Source organism: Pleurodeles waltl, chromosome 6 (genome assembly GCF_031143425.1).
Source record: "Pleurodeles waltl isolate 20211129_DDA chromosome 6, aPleWal1.hap1.20221129, whole genome shotgun sequence".
NCBI lineage: Eukaryota > Metazoa > Chordata > Amphibia > Caudata > Salamandridae > Pleurodeles > Pleurodeles waltl.
In genome coordinates, this window is record NC_090445.1 from 1650911050 (window position 1) to 1650926359 (window position 15310).

Consider the following 15310-nt stretch of genomic DNA (forward strand, 5'->3'; position numbering starts at 1 on the left):
GGTGCTGTGATTCTGGGGTCAGCAGAGAGTGGCCTTCCCTAGGGGACAATCAAAAAAGTCATGAAACGAGACAGTCTGAAGGTCAGAGAAAGACCAGACTATAGGCTGATTTCTCACAAACCAGTGTTTTCTAAGGTTTGTGGACCCACATGCCAGTCAAGCCATACTTGACCTTTCGTGCTTCAGTGGCAGATGAAATGAGTACTAGTGAGTTGAGTAATAATAACATTTACTTTTGAAAATATCAGACAGTTCATTTTGTAGTACACACTAAATACATTGTCAGAAATGTAAATATGCGTTGCCTACAAATCAGCAGTAATCTCAGTGGCAGTTTCCATATTAATATATTGAGTCTGAAGTGCGCGAGGGGTGTGGAAGAGCAGGATGGAGAACTCTGTAAAAACTCTGAGGTTCAATGTGGCAGAGAAGATGTTGAATTAGTGCAGAGGGGCTTCTGAGAGAAGTGTAGCGGTATAATGTGGAGAAAATATGGAGAATTAGTGTGGAGGGGGAGTGTGAGAGCGTGGTGTTGATAAGTAGAGTGAAACGTAGAGGAGTGTGAACGAGTTTTGTAAAGGAGGGATGGGGTGGTGTAGGGGGAATCAAAAGAGCAGTGGGAAAAGGTGGCAGAGTAGTAAAGGCTGGAAAAGTCCTCCAGTGCACTGTGGTCCACAGGTTTAGATGTGGATGATGTCAGTATGCACAACCAGCGTGAAATGAATGTAGTGTGGAAGTGTACTGTGGTCAAGTAGTGGGCAAGGATTACTTGGAGGAGTAGGGGAAGGGATGTCTAGGAGTAATGTATCAGAGCCTTGTGAAAGATTGCAGCCAAGGAGTAGTGTGAAGAAAAAGTGTGTTATAAACAATGGAGGAACTAAGGCTCAGATTTAATAGGCCCTAGCTCCAGTCCAACACCAGATTAGGGTAATTTTTTTTACGCTAATGTGGCATTGGAAGGCCAAAAACGCTGTGCCATATTTACAAAGTGGAGCAATGCTTGCATTGCACTACTTTGTAACCCCTTGTGCCACATTATGCTGACGCCAGGCGTAATGTGACCCTGCTTCAGGCAGGTCGCTCCCCCACACCGCATGACGGTTTCCTCCACTGCTCCTTATCCGTTTGGTCCTGCTTGGTGTTGCCCGCCTTGGTGTTCCCCGCCGCTGCATCCCTGCGGCCCCGCCCCCTCCCTCCACCTCGTTTTTTTGCCTTTTCCCACCGCTGCGCCCCTGCGGCCCGCCCCCTCCCACCCCATTTGCTGCCCAGCTCCATCCCCCCTGCTGCCCCTCCCTCCCACCTCCCCTTATATGGCAGCCGATGCACGGCCGCGCCACTGGCTCACAAAAGGCGTGGCTAAGGCAAGCCCATCTGTGCCCGTCCGCGTCCAGACTGTGCCCAGCGCCAGGACCCCTGGTCCCCAAGACCGCCACGGCAATCAACGCCTCTACACCACCAGCACCCTCCACGCACTCAACACCGGATGAGCACACACCTGCTCCCTGGCCTCCCCTAAGAACACCCAGGGACCCTTCACCTGCCGGAACTGCAGCCTCACCAGCCTCCAAATTGCCAAACCTCCTGCCAAGCCAGACCGCAACTACCTTCGATGCATCCTACTGAACACTCGCTCCGCACGCAAACACGCCGTCAAGCTCTGGGACCTGCTCGACACCTTCACCCCAGACGTCGCCTTCCTGACGGAGATTTGGATGAACGCCTCTTCGGCCCCAGACATCGCCATAGCCATTCCGGATGGCTACAAGATCACCCGCAGGGATTGCACCAACGGAGTCGGAGGCGGAATAGCCATCGTCCACAAGAACACCATCAGGGTCACGACCGGTACCGACCACCCCCTAGGCACCGCCGAACATCTGCACTTCCAGATCCACACCTACCCCAACACCACCCTCAGAGGCACTCTTGTCTACAGACACCCCAGACCACGACCTCAGTTCTGTGACTCCATCGTCGACCTTGTCAGCAGGCATGCCCTAGCCTCCGCAGACTACATCCTCCTCGGCGACCTGAACTTTCACCTGGAGAATAACAACGACCCCAACACCACCACCCTAATCGACAACCTCGCCACCCTCGGGCTCAGACAACTCGTCACTACTCCAACACACTCCGCCGGCCACACGCTGGATCCCGTCTTCTCCGCTAGCCCCCACGTCACCTTCAGCCACACCACCAAACTTCCATGGACCGACCATCGCTGCATCGACTCCACCTTTCAGAAACCCACCACACACCACCATACCCAACAGCTCCCCCACCGCAACTGGAGCAAAGTCAGCCAAGACCAGCTGACCACCAACCTCGCCCAAGAACCTCCCACCGAACCCACCAATCCCGACCTCGCAGCTCGCAACCTCTGGTGCTGGATCGATGACTGTGCCAACACCCTCGCCCCGCTCTAGAAGCCGTCCAACAGAGATGCCAACAAGAGAGCAAGCTGTTTCACCTTGGACCTTCGAGCCTCCAAGCGAAAACTGGAAAAAAAGTGGCTCCACGAACAGACACCGGACAACCATGCCGCCCTCAAGAACGCCATCCGCAATCACCATCACCTCATCAGATCTGCCAAGAAAACCTCCTTCAAAGACCGCCTGGACAACAACGCATACAACAGCGAGGAACTTTTCAACATTGTGAAGGAACTTGACAACTTCAGCTCCAGCACAAACGACATCCCGCCATTGCAAGACCTCTGCAACTCCCTCGCCACCTTCTTCCACCACAAGATCACAAACATCCATGACAGCTTCTACAACCAGACCTCCCCTCCACTCACTGATTCTGCTGACTCTTCACCCACCTTCAACCACGACCCCCTGCTCATCTGGGCCAACATAAACGACGACGACACAATCAAAACCATAAGCACTATCCACTCTGGATGTCCGTCAGACGCATGCCCGCACCACATCTTTAACAAAGCAAGCGCCACCATCGCACCCCACCTCCACAGAATCATCAACATCTCCTTCGAGACCGGGACCTACCCCGAGAGCTGGAAGCATGCTGAAATCAAACCCCTACTCCAGAAACCCATGACGGACCTGAGAGACCTCAAGAATTTCCATCCCATCTCCCTGTTCCCATTCCAGCCAAGGTCATCGAGAAGATCGTCAACGGACAACTGACCCACTTCCTCGAAGAAAACAACATCCTTGACCCTTCCCAGTCAGGGTTCCGCAGAAACCACAGTAACGAAACCGCCCTCATTGCACCCACCGACGACATCAGGGTCCTGCTTGACAACGGTGAAACCGCAGCCCTCATCCTCCTGGACCTCTCGGACACCTTCAATACCGTCTGCCACCGCATCCTACGCACACGCCTTCACAACACTGGGATCCGGGACAGAGCTCTGGAGTGGACCACCTCCTTCCTCTCCGGCAGAACCCAGAGCGTCCGCCTCCTCCCTTTCTGCTCCGAAGCATCCAAGATCATCTGCGGTGTTCCCCAAGGATCATCCCTCAGCCCTACACTATTCAACATCTACATCGCCCCTCTCGCCCACGTCACCCGGCTACACAACCTCAACATCATCTCCCACACTGACGACACCCAACGGATCCTTTCTCTCACCAAGGACCCCCTCACTGCCAAATTCAACCTCCATGAAGGAATAAAGGCCGTCGCAGAATGTTTGAGAAACAGCTGACTGAAGTTGAACTCAGACAAGCCAGAGGTCCTCATTCTCGGCACCAACCCCACAGCCTGGGACGACTCCTGGTGGCCGACCTCTCTGGGAGCAGCCCCAACACCCACTGACCCTGCACGCAACCTGAGCGTCATCCTCGATTCAACACTCTCCATGTCCAAGCAAGTCAGCGCCGTCTCCTCATCCTACTTCCACACCCTCTGCATGCTCTGCAAGTTCTACAGATGGATCCCCACAGATACAAGAAAAACAGTCTCCCAAGCCCTGGTCAGCAGCAGACTTGACTACGGAAACACCCTCTACGCAGGAGCCCCGGCCAAACTCCTCAAACGACTGCAACGCATACAAAACACCTCTGCATACCTGATCCTCGATGCCCACTGTCACAGCCACATTACCCCCCTCCTGAGAGACCTACACTGGCTCCCCGTCAGCAAAAGGATAACCTTCAAACTCCTCACCCACGCACACAAGGCGCTCCACAACACCGGTCCAACCTACCTCAACAGACGAATCACCTTCTGCACCCCATCCCGCCAACTCCGCTCCGCCGACCTCGCTCTTGCCACCGTCCCCCGCATCTGAAGAGCGACAACCGGAGGCAGATCCTTCTCCCACCTCCCCGCCAAGACCTGGAACACCCTTCATCTGCCCCTACATCAGACTGAAGACCTGCTTACGTTCAGCAAGTGGCTCAAAACCTGGCTATTCGAGTAGTAGCAGCACTCCCCCCTCCCCCCAGCGCCTTGAGACCCTCACGGGTGGTAGTGCGCTCTACAAATATTTGATTGATTGATTGATTAAATGTATGCAAGGAGCTAGGGGGGCTGAAAAAATGACGCAAAGAATTCTAAGAGATTTCTTTGCATTATTTTTATCTGCATTTTTAATGCCTGCTGAGAGCAGGCATTAAAGGAAGGCTCCCATTGTTTTCAATGAGCCTCTGAGTGTTTTGCAAGATTAGCATCCATTTTTTTAATGCTAATCCTGCAAAGCACCGAGCTAGCATAAAAAATGATGACTCTAGTACCCCTAACTGCCCCCATGGTGCGCCGTATTTTAAATACGGTGCACACATGGTGGCGTTAGGGAGTCGCTAAGGGGAGCAAGAAAAGTTGCGCTACACTAGGTTCAGCGCTACTTTTGATAAATCTGCCCCTAAGTTGTAAATAGAGCACATGGGAATAGTGTGGTTCATGTATTTTGTAGGATACTGCCCAATTTCGCTCAATAAAAATAATTGACAATTGTTTTTTATTCAGAAACTAAACCTAGTGCAAATCCAATGTTCAGGAGAATCTCAAGTCTGGAGATATGCTCAACTTTCCAAAATATCCCTGGTATCAGATTTACTATGATTTAAGGACTCCCAACAAAATAGGCGGAGCTCTTTCCAACTGGTCACATCTTTACTTTGTCAAAAAGAAGTCAGTTCCTTCTTTAGAATTTAATGATAACCCTTCCTCCTTTTCTAAGTTATTCGTTTAGCCAGCAATAGTTTCAAACAATGGTAGTAATTAGTACTTTGGAATGGTTAATGTAATGAATATTGTTGTGGTGGAACTACTGTAAAATTAAATTTTGCTTTGAGAAATTCCCCAAAACTGTATGTGTTTTTGGCGATCGGAGAGTTTCATGAAGCTAGCTTCAATTATTGAATTAAGAGCTTTAAGTATGCCAGACTCTTTTTTACTCCCCTGCAGAATAATCCATATTTATACAGCTTGTTTTCTTTGGCAATTAGAATAATGAAATACTGAAATCCTAAATTTGCCCACCAAAAGGGACTCAAACTGGAGCACACTGTTGATTTATTTTCTTTCCATTGCAAAACGTTATATGCACTAGAACGTTGCCTAGAAACACAAGGTAGAGCTTTGCACTCTTATGCTTTGATTTGCATGAAGGAAGCATCCCATGGGCGATGCAAGGGTGTTCCCACACTACCATCCATGGTTTTTGATCCAAAAAGCTGTCTACTAACCCTGGTAGACACGCTTGGTGCCAAAAATAATGATCCTCGAGGCAGGTGTTGATTAGGAGAAAAAAATGTTTTCCCAAGGTTTCCAAACTTTTGTGTGTGCCACTCTGATTAGCACACTTACACTGTTTGAAAAGTATGACTTAGCATAGTATTCGTACTAAAAAGGTAACCTGTAAGTACAAAACATGTTAGTTATCATGTACACACCCTTGATGTGGATGGGCTGTAGTGCCAGGTTGTGTACGTGGCACAAAACAGGATAAAATGCGCCAATGCTGGGAGATAGACCAAGAGCAACAAATATTATTAGATATTAAGCTATCCTGGTCTCTCCCTCTCGTGCAACTCCATACAGCAACTTTGGTTGGGATGTTATTTTGCACTAGAATATAATAAATCTCCCCCTCACTTTTTCCAGTAGTTACACCTCTTCTGAAAAGTAAAAAAGTGTTTGAATCCTGACAATATATAGCCTCTTTTTTTATCCTCCTGAGTACGTGCTCCTAGAAACCAGATACAGTACAGATACAGTGCAAAAATCAATGTTAAGTCATCTGCTGTTTACTGGTGCAAAACACTTTGGCGCCCATTTGGAGGACCACAAACCAGAGAAGGAGAAAGGAGAAGTGATGTTTCTTCATAATGTTTGAGGTTAAAGAATGGTCGGGCAAATTCATACAAGTTTTGGATGCCAAGAGAATAAGGGGCATATTTATGAGCCCATTGTGCTGCCGTTGTGTCACTTTTTGTGACGCAAAGGAGGCTTAAACCCCCAAATCATATTTATAAAGCCATGTAAAGCCACTCTGCTTGGCTTTGAATGCCCTCATAAATATGGAGTAAGGTATAGCATAGCAGCGCAAATTACTGCTTTGCCTTAATCTGCACTAGGGAGGCTTTTCATGGGCATTATAGTAGGTGTTCCCACGCAACACCAATGGATCTTGATGTATCCCCAGATTTACAAGGACTTGTAAACCTGGGGATACATTAAAACCTTACGCCTCCCCAAGGGAGGCGCAATGAGGATAAATATATTTATTTATCCTTGTTTTTCCTCCTATGTGTACTGCATTCTGCAGCACACATAGAAAGAGAAAAATGCATCCTAGGATTGTTTTGTGCAGGAAGGTGACCCTTCCTGCACAAACAGAATCCTGCTAGGCTGCCATAACAGCACCAGTGTGGAAGAAAGAACAGGAATGCGTTGTATTGCTTAAATATGGCACATTCCTGCCTTTTCCATTTGATGCACAGCAGCGCAGCAAGGTGGCTTGCTGCGCTGCCCTGCACCAGAAAGTCCTAAATATGCCATTAAATATTTGTCTAGAGGGATGAACTTTCCAGCTGGTCACTCGTCTTCATATTCTTCCACTGTCATGGAGATGTCTTGCCATTTCTGGATTTGTTGAGCACTTACCTGCATGCTCCTATCCATTAGGAATACCAAACTCTCCATGCTACTGCATTTGGGTTCACCATTACTAGTTCACAGTGCTACCATTTTTACTTTCTCATCACCAAGAGCATTCACCAGGGTAGTGCCTCCCTTGGTGGGTAACCCGCATACAAACTAATTCAGTTTTTTCATTACCATGATGCCTTATAAATTTGTTTCTCTTCTTTTTCCAAGGCTCAAGAGGGTATCAGATGGCGTGTGAAGCCCTGCAGAGGCATTGGTTTCTTCTGAATCTCAAGAAGTCTCAGTTGCATCCCTCACAGAAGCTTCTATATATTGGCACAATTTTAAAAAATGTGGGCAAAGTTTCCCTCCCAAATCTAATTAAGCTGAAATCAGGAGAAAAGGTGATTGTTCTGGTAGCACCTTGTTGTCCAAGGAGGTTGCAGTATCTTTTGATCCTGAATCTAGATGAAACCAGAGCTTGGATTTTTCCAACAGTGCCATCATCTCTTCAGGTTCCTCTTTTAGCTGAGAGATCTCTACTGAGACTCCAGTTAAATGTTTGGAAGTCAAAAGGACATTAATAGTTAATGATGTTCTGAGAAATGGATTATTACGTTTGTCTGTTTCTACACTCTTCATCCATCACGCTTGTCCCAGTTCTAACATTTTTAGGATGTACCAAAACTCGAAATAGGTGCCCAAAAGCCTTTTAAAGTAATACATTCAAAGGTAAACAAATATTGCAACACCCATGAACGTTTAATAAAGAAGAGGCAAATAAAAATTAAAGAGCTCACAGCTGTACAAACCGAAATCTGCTAATAAAGCATCACCCAACTGGAGTTGGTAATGAACTATAAAAATATGAGGAGATGCCCAGGTAGCTGCAATGCATATATCCATGTATCCATGATAGAAGCCTCCTTAAAGGATGGCCAGAAAACCAGTGTCCCCTTGTGGAACAACTCTGTAGGAGCTCAGGCAAATGAACTCCTGCCGAATCGAGGCTTACTCAAATTGGTAGCAAGATCCAATGAAAAAGACTTGCTCTGGATGGGGACATCTAGAAGGAATCATCAGTAAAAAAAGAAGGATACAAAAAGGGAAACGAGGGGGATTGCATACCAGGATTTAAAACTCTCCAATGTGAGGCCCTAATTAAATATGCACACAGGAAAAAACCTTGCCTAAAAGAAACTTTATAACTACTGCAGCAATCTGGAGAAACTGGAAAACTGAAGGTGAATCCCAATGTGGGACATAGAATAAATCACTGCAAAATGTAGGGAACAATGTTAAGAAGACATGGGGCCTCATTATGACCCTGGTGGCCGGCGGTAAGCTGGCGGTAACACTTGGAATGGGCAGTGCAGGGCCCCCCAGACATAGCCCCGTCGCGCATTTCACTGCCCAAATTTCGGCAGTGAAATGCGCGACGGGTGCTACTGCACCCACTGCACATCAGCATTGCTGCCGGCTCTATTATGAGCCGGCAGCAATGTTGATGTGACTTTTCCGCTGGGCCAGCAGACGGTAACACAGTTACCGTCCGCTGACCCAGTGGAAAAGTCATAATAGGGAGCCAGAAATACCGCCAGCACTGGCGGTATTCTGGCTCCCGCAGCCTCTGCGGTCTTTTGAAAAGACCGCCGAGGTTGTAATGAGGGCCATCATGCTAAAGTTACTTCTTGTAGTGTCTCTGAACCCCAAAAGACATGAAAGGAGAGCCACTGACTCCTCAAAGTATAAACAGCCAACCCTTATGAAATCTAGAATATTTGCAGGTTCAGAGGACACTTATCCAATGCCTGTGGAGGAACACCTCTGAATTATGTAGCTGCTGTGCATACAGTTTGAGAGTACACAAATCACAAGATTGTTGAATGCAGTGTGCCTCTTCCATGGAACAATCCTTTGTCTGATGAACTAACCCTTCAAGCTCCAGACCCTCCATCAGAAGCATTTATCCAATTCTTGAAGCAGAGCAAACCTCATGGTAGATGTGACTATTGGAAATATTCAGCGTGGATTGAGAGTTGATGGAGAGGAGGAAATCAGGGCCAATATTTGAGAAAAGATGGTACATCTGCTATGATGCACCACTTTTCATGCACCCCCTACCGGCACCTAACAACACCATGGTTGTTCCATATTTATAATACTGTGCACTATGGTGGTCATTAGCACAATAGGTGCTTTGCTACACTAGTATCAAAAATGTTGACGCTAGTGCAGCAGAGTGCAAGGAGGCCCATAGGATACTATGGGAACGCCATTTTAACACATGTGCTGAGCAGGCGCTAAAAATGACACCAAAAGTGGTGCAGTGAAATCTTTCAAATTTTTAAACGTTAGTGTCCCCTTAGCATAAACAAATTACGCTATGGCGGTGCTTAGGTGGTGATAGGGGTTCCTAAATATGCCCCTTGATATCCAAGCCCAACTTGAGGATATCAATATTGCCTCCACATAAACAAACTTTTGTAGGACCTAGTGACTTAGTTGAAAGTGAGGAAAAAGTACAAAAGAACATTGCATTGGGTAGAATCTGTCTCCTATTTTTTTCAGAGAGGAAAGCATGGCATAAAGGCATAGAAGAAGTTCATTCCTTACTGATGCAAAATGCTCCAGCCAAGCTTTGCCACAGCAAGCTCTAATCTCCTGAAAGAGAAAGAGTCTGAAGCAAAGAGACACTGAGGAGGGAAAGATATGATGCAGATGATCCCCAGGCCCACTATTTTCACAACAGATGCGTAGCTCTGTAATGCAGATTGAATTCTCCTATTGACCTATGCCTACTGATATGGTTGCTAGACTCAGAAATTAGGGGCCTTTCCATCTTGTTGAAAGATAAAGGCTTGAGCTTCTTGGGTGTTCAGAAAAAAAGGTCTGATTCTGGAGTCATGAAGAGACATGACTGAAAAGAATGCAGCTCCCAGCCTCCTATTTCTCTTGGAAGAAAAGATGTTTGGCCTAAACCTCTTGCAGAGTCCCCCACTTAACCCCTTCTTGCCGGCCTCTTTTCTCAGAACTGTGGTAGAGGGAGCTTCCAGACCAACATCCCTCTCTGGGTTCTCTGATACCCACCACCACTGCAGAGCCTGATTGCTTTGATGTGCAATTGAATCCAGGCCCTTCTAGTTCTTCAAGATAGGGTTCTAATACTGAACAATATGTTGGCCGTAGATGATGATGAGCTTAAATGATCATCCCTTGAGACAAGCCACCATCTCCCCTTGGATTCTTTGCAAATCTCAAGCCATAGCTGACGGATGTTTGAAAAGCACAGTGAGATGTGGGGTCAGTTTAAGATTCCTCAGTGCTAAAAGGAATACATTACCCAAGTCTGTCTGAAAAAATGCTTCAATAAACTGAAGGTGTTGAGATGATATCAGGATGGAATTTTATCAGGTTGAGGAGACCTGTGCAGACTTGTCTTACATCACTGCCTGAGTTTGAAAAGAAAGAAAGCTAATAACTGTTTATTCAAGTATGGTAGTGCTTGAATGCCCACAGAGTGAAGAATACCTCACATTGGTGCCAGGGATTTTGTAAAGTAACTTCAGAGCCAAGCCCACCCTGAACGGGAGCACATGGAACTGAAAATGCTCGTTTAGGACACAAACTTGGAGCTGTCTCTGAGAACCTGGGTGGAGTGGAACATATACCCAAGTAGCCAACTGGTCTATTGATGCAAGGAAATTGCCTGGAGCTACAAATAGAATAACGGATTGTAGAATCACCATTTTGAATGTCTGCTTTGGAAGAAATGAATATATTATTTTCAAGTGCAGAACAAGCCAGAAATCTTGACATTTTTCATACCAAAATCATTAAGGGGTTTCAGTTCCGATGACGGCACAGAAACATTTGCTGCCTTGTTGAGGAAGTCCTGTATTCCTTTCAGCAAAGCTTCGTGATGAAGATGGCAGTGACGCATCAAGGTCAGATGGAGGAATTCCCCTGGAAGTTCTTGAAGCCGGATTGCGCACCTTAAGTTGAGAACCCAACCATTTGAAATTGATGCATGGCATGCCCTGGTGATATTCTTTATCCAACTTTCTTCTGGCCCTTGAGACACTTTGTGGATCTCTGAACAGTTATGTCTTAGAGGGATGAGCCAGAATGGTGATCTGTGACTGCGTTTTATTGAAAAATGTCCCCTCTCTATGACCCCTTCTTTGAAATGGGTGCCGGAACCTCTAGAACTCAGAGGAAGACTAATGAAACGTCTGTAACGATAAACGTATCCATGCCTCCTCACCTCAAGTTTAGTGGTTGGAGTTTTCTGACCCCCAAACTTGTAATGAGGGCCTTTATCATCACCTTGTGATCCACTGCTGACTTTTTCTCAAAGTCCTCCTCTTGTGACTGAAAGAGCTTTACTCCGGTAAATGGAAGATATCTTCCACAGCCTCATCCAAATAGGCCTCCTATCAGAAAAGAAATGATGGCTCCAGAAAAAGAAACAGCTGCACAAAGACTAACAATAGAAATATCTGAAAGAGAACAACTTGCTGCTCGATAATGGAGAGAATGTTTGAACAATTCACCCACTGCTGCATCTCCTCCATCGGTGTTTAAAAATCTTTTAGCAAGTACTGCATTGCGTATATGTGTAAGTGCTAACTCGTCCCCAAACTAATACAAAGGATAATGTTTGATTACAAATTTAGGAAACACTGGGTGATCCATTTCTTGCATTTCCTAGAAAGGACTCTATGAACTACTCATGCAGCCTATAGCTCTCCAGCTCCTTCCTCTGGTAGTGGAGAAACAGGTCAGTGCTGCTCAGGGAATGCCAAATCTTTGCAGAGATTTTGAAGGATTTCAGAAAGATCAGTTCCCTGCACTAAACAAAATTGACATTTTTTCTGATTTCTTTTATTGGTTTTAAGCAGGTTATATACACCAGGCATGTATACATTTGAACCTGTTGAACAGCAATTGTATAATCAACTGAGTTCTCAACAGAAACCTTACAGCATATTAGCAGTTCCCTCTCTCTCATAAGGGGACCCTTCCAGCACACAAAAAAATCATTCCCACAATGCAGGCACCCTTGCACCAAACCTAGCAGCCCACACTTAAAACAAAGCTGATATAAACAAGTATATAACAATTTACATAATTACCAATCAATTAAATAATAAATTAATATTTAATTGCTAATTAATTATTACTTAACTAATCTCCCACTTTATACCCCTACAAACCCTGCAGCCCGCATCCAATATATAACCAAAAATATTATTATTACACAATATACATAATTAATAATCAATTAAATAATTAATAAACTAATATTTAATTGTTGATTTATTATTACTTAACGTCCCACTCTGTGCCCCTACAAACCCAACATCCTGCACATAATATATAACTTTAAAAATATAACTATTACCACACAATTTACATAATTAATAATAATTTGAATAATTAATAACAAATTAATAATTACTTTTCAATTCATTATTAACTTCCCACTCTGTACCCTCTACCAACCGAACAGCCCACACTTCATATATAATTTACAAAGTATAAATAATACACAATTTACAAAATTAATAATCAATAATACAATTACTAATACATGAATAATTAATAGTTAATCAATTTTTAATTAACTTCCTACCCTCTGCCCCTATAGACCCAGTGCCCGCTACAGCACTATAAAATACTATTAGGAATTACATAAAAAATTATAAATCACTATATTTAAATATATTTTTAACAATTATACAGAGAATAATAACATAAGATTAATATATGAACTGAAACACATTAAAAAAAAAAAATTAATAATATTTTTTACAACTATGTTATTGAAAACGATATTAACAACAAAAATACGCTTTACAACGATATTACTTACCTAAAACATCGATGTTCCTGACATATTTCTGCATCACAATATTTTTTAATCCAGATTTTTTTTCTGATATTTCTGTAACTTGATATTCTAAACCCAATATTTAGCCCAAATAACGTTTTTTATTCTTCCTGCAGAATATTTCTTGTTTCCGGCTACTTTCACTTGCCTGCTTCTCATGTTTTCCACCTCCCTCTCAGTGCAAGTGCAGATAATGCGTTTATCCTGTGGTGATGCCGTTTCCCACTGAGACTGTCCTTTCCCTCCACCTTACAGCAGTTTAAATTCATGGCCTCTCTCTTACAGGGCATATAGGCATATCTCAGAAAGGTTAAGCACATTCCCCAGAAAGGACTGGGATGAGGACCCTTGGCTGTTGACCTTCCTTACAAAAGGACCGTTCTCTAAGACACTGTCCCACCTCCAATACATCAAACCTATTAATCGTACTCCTCGGTGCTTAATTTGTAAATAAAAAGGTGCCGTGCCCAAAGCCCTACTCTAAAACACGCGGCTCTTGCAATTAAATGTGTGAACATGTAATACTGAGGCGGCGTAATCCTGTAGCCATCTCGGGCCTCTTCAATCCATATAAAGCCACTCCCTGCCCCTGCTGGTCACTCTTGCAGCTTTCGACTTTCTCGAATTGTGACGTTTTTTTGTTTTTCCCTTCATCCGTCTTTCCCAAATGTGTCTTTTTGCTTGCAGCAAATTCTGGAGGCCGAAGAATAAGCCCCGGCCCTCACAAATAAGTGCCGGTGCTCAACACCGGAAACAAGAAGCACAAATTAAGCACTAGTACTCCTCCTGTAGGTTCTACCTGCAAGAAAATTGGTTAATAATTTCGGAGGGGGTGAGCCTTCCATCTGGTCAGGTTACTACAATAATCATTGAAGAACTGTGCTCAACACTGATAGCTTTGGCTTAAGCAGGAGGCTAATACCAAGAAAAAGGCATGATATTGTGTAGCACAACACATTGTTAAAGTTAAGACCAACAATAATTTTCCCGAACCAAGTTAGAAAAAACAGATAAAAATTATAGTTAACAAAATAACACAAAAGGGTTTATTTTAATCGTATGTATGGATTTATAAAGTTTTGAACACAAAGCAATGATGAAGCAGGAATTAAAGTCAATGTTTGCAGGAGACTCGGACCTAGGTGTGGTTTCAGGCCGATTGACTTGGAGTGGGGCAAGGGTAAGCCTTGTGAACCTCAATGGTCAAAAGTTTTACCTTGAGACTTCATTATTTTTTGGTTCTGAGTTTCTTCCAGTGGGGCAAGGGGCGATGCTCTAACCCGTGAAGGACATTTAAAATCAGGTATGCTGCTATCAAGCTTCCACTGAAGCCTTCTGTTTCGCAATTATGTAGCAGTTGAGAGTGCTTTGCCACTGAGATGGATTAATCCCTTGACCCTGGTCCAAAGTCCTATGTTTGGATTTAGGGCCTAATTCAGTTCCTGGCGGAAGGACGTTTATTTGCAAGGGCGACAGAGTAACTTACTCTGCTGCCCTGGTGCAGAAATCAACTGCCAGATTTAGAAATGACTGCCAAGCTGGTGGTCATTTCTAAAGCTTTGGCAGGAACCGCCAACATGGCGGATCCTGTCATTTTTTTTTTTGCAGACAGCATGGAGCCCTGCACCAATGTTTTTTTTTTTTTTAATCCCATTGGTAGATTTTATTTTTGAAAATTATAAGGATAATGCCCCCTTGCTATGGGAATCCCATTGCAGGGGGGAGGAATTGTTTGTTTTTTACTGCCCCTTACTGCCAGGATGATCCTGGTGGTCGTGGTCAGTAAAAAATGGCTATATGTCAGCCCATCCTACTTGGGTGGATGGGTATAAAGGCATTTCTACGATGGCCTTACTCCATCGGGCTTTCAAAGTTTGTCTATGGTGGTGATGGAATAGTCACTGCCTTGGCCAAACTTAAGTTCCGCCAGCATTTAAATCTGTCCGGCGGACCACTTTGTTGGCTGATTTCCCTTTCTACCAGCATATAAATTACGTCCTTAGGTGCTCATTATGAGTTTGGCGGTCCCAATGCAGGACTGCCAAACTCGAGAGGGGGATGGCACAGCCTGACCTGGCTGACCGGCTGAAACCTTGAAATAGAGCATTCCTGCCGGTCTGACAGGAAGGAACAGTGCTACGAGATAGCCCTCGGCTCTCTTAAAGGAGCCAAGTGCTATCTCGTACCACCGAAGGGGACAACCATCACCATTGGAATGCGCACTGTCTGCGGTGCAGACAGTGTGAATTCCATTGGTGCTGGGCAGGGGGGCCCTGAACTGAACATGCCATGGGCGTGGGTAGTGCAGGGACCACCTTGTGGCCCCTTGAACTTGTTTTCCATCAGTCTTTC